Source organism: Oncorhynchus mykiss, chromosome 26 (assembly GCF_057628025.1).
Source record: "Oncorhynchus mykiss isolate SJ-2025 chromosome 26, ASM5762802v1, whole genome shotgun sequence".
NCBI lineage: Eukaryota > Metazoa > Chordata > Actinopteri > Salmoniformes > Salmonidae > Oncorhynchus > Oncorhynchus mykiss.
This window is the reverse complement of record NC_143047.1, coordinates 29,287,962-29,290,434: the sequence shown is the minus strand read 5'-3', so window position 1 is coordinate 29,290,434 and position 2,473 is coordinate 29,287,962. Positions and strand designations below refer to the sequence as shown.

Here is a 2,473-nt window from a genome sequence, read left to right as displayed (position 1 = left end):
AAATGTCAGCAACACCTCCGCCTTTGCGGGATGCATGGGGGATATGGTCACTAGTGTAACCAGGAGGTGAGGCCTCAATTAACACAGTAAATTCATCCGGCTTAAGTCATGTTTCAGTCAGGCCAATCACATCAATATTATGATCAGTGATTAGTTTATTGACTATAACTGCCTTTGAAGTGAGGGATCTAACATTACGTAGCCATATTTTGAAATGTGAGGTATCACAATCTCTTTCAATAATGGCAGGAATGGAGGAGGTCTTTATTCTAGTGAGATTGCTAAGGCGAACACCGCCATGTTTAGTTTTGCCCAACCTAGATCGAGGCACAGACACGGTCTCAATGGGGATAGCTGAGCTGACTACACTGACTGTGCTAGTGGCAGACTCCACTAAGCTGGCAGGCTGGTTAACAGCTTGCTGCCTGGCCTGCACCCTATTTCATTGTGGAGCTAGAGGAGTTAGAGCCCTGACTATGTTGGTAGATAAGATGAGAGCACCCCTCCAGCTAGGATGGAGTCCGTCACTCCTCAACAGGCCAGGCTTGGTCCTGTTTGTGGGTGAGTCCCAGAAAGAGTGCCAATTATCTACAAATTCTATCTTTTGGGAGGGGCAGAAAACAGTTTTCAACCAGCGATTGAGTTGTGAGACTCTGCTGTAGAGCTCATCACTCCCCCTAACTGGGAGGGGGCCAGAGACAATTACTCGATGCCGACATCTTTCTAGCTGATTTACAGGCTGAAGCTATGTTGAGCTTGGTGACTTCTTACTGTTTCTATCTAACTTCGTTGGTGCCAATGTGGATAACAATATCTCTATACTCTCTACACTCGCCAGTTGTAGCTTTAGCCAGCACCATCTTCAGATTAGCCTTAACGTCGGTAGCCCTGCCCCCTGGTAAACAGTGTATGATTGCTGGATGATTCGTTTTAAGTCTAATACTGCGGGTAATGGAGTCGCCAATGACTAGGGTATTCAATTTGTCAGAGCTAATGGTGGGAAGCTTCGGCGTCCCAGACGCCGTAATGGGAGGAGTAGAGACCAGAGAAGACTCGGCCTCAGACTCCGACTCACTGCTTAATGGGGAAAACTGTCGGCGAATGAGCGACACTGGTTGAGCATTCCTACGGAATTTCCCTCCAGAAGTCACGAGAAAGTTGTCCGGCTGCGAGGACCGTGCGAGGGGATTTGTACTAACGTTACTATGTGTACTTACTGGTGGCACAGACGCTGTTTCATCCTTTCCTACACTGAAATTACCCTTGCCGGGGATCACGTGACCCTAAGAGCTCTAACTAAGAGCTCCGCACAAGTAGTTTCCAATTCCTAATCTTACCTCCACTTCAAGTTCAAACTCCTTTAGCTTTAGTCAAAAAGTCATGGCAGCTACAAAAGGCGACATTACAGGTAATATTATTACCCGGACTATGGTATTAGCGACGGAAAAAGCCTCCAAGAAGCAGCTAGCTTCAGAAAAAGCTAGCACCATTAGCCAGGAGAAAGAGGACCCGTTCCCCCCCGAGGCCCAACGAATGCCAACCCCACACTCTGCCGAAGACATCCTTTCTGAGTTGAGATCCCAACGTACAGAACTCAACATTAAATTAGATGCCATTAACTCTCAGCTCAGTGCGATAGGGCGCAAGGTGACAATCCTGGAAAATGCTTTGCCCAACATCAACAACAAGATAACCATAGAAGCGGGGCGCCTGGACGAGGCAGAGGGGTGAATCCTATCCATGGGAAAACTTATTGACAGAAGCCATGGAAACAATACCAAATGCTAAAAAGAAAGTAGAGCATCTGAAAGAGAAAACAGAGGACCTGAAAAACAGGGGGCGAAGGAATAATTGTGTTCTATAAAATCTGTGCGAAAAAGAAGAGGGAAACATGCCACTGATCCGCTACCTGCAAGACAAACTTCCTGAGTGGCTCCACCTGTCCACCGACAGGCCCATAGATCTCGAGAGAGCTCAACGAGCACTGAGGCCCCCACCAGCAACCAGACAACCACCGCACCCAATCACCATACATTTCCTGAGATTCACCGACAAGGAACGAGTCTTACAGGCTGCGAAAATCAACACCATTACAGTGGGAAACGGCAAACTCACTTTACACCAGGACCTGTCAGCCGGAATACGCCGATAGCACCGAGAGTTTCACGAGGTAAAGAAATACTCCATTGACCAAGGCATCTTTAGGGGATTCAAATACCCAAACGAGCTCAGGATTCTTCACCAAGGAGCCCTGCGACACTTCAAAACTCCCGAAGAGGCAAAATGTTTTTTGAAAGACAATCCTGGTCAATGAGAAATAGACCAATGACTAAATACGATTACTGTTATTACTAAAGGAGGTAAGACAACATATAGCAGATATCCAAAGACCCCCCCCCCCCGCTAAATGTCATTATAGCCGTCTAATTTATATTTATTTTCCTTTAGCTGAGAGGGATAGGCTCTATAGCCT

General features: G+C 46.9%; 1 pseudogene; it reads right to left on the bottom strand.

The window, feature by feature from the left end:
* Nucleotides 1–329: 329 nt before the first annotated feature.
* On the bottom strand, nt 330–1,562 carry LOC149971442 (uncharacterized; annotated as a pseudogene).
* Nucleotides 1,563–2,473: the final 911 nt, after the last annotated feature.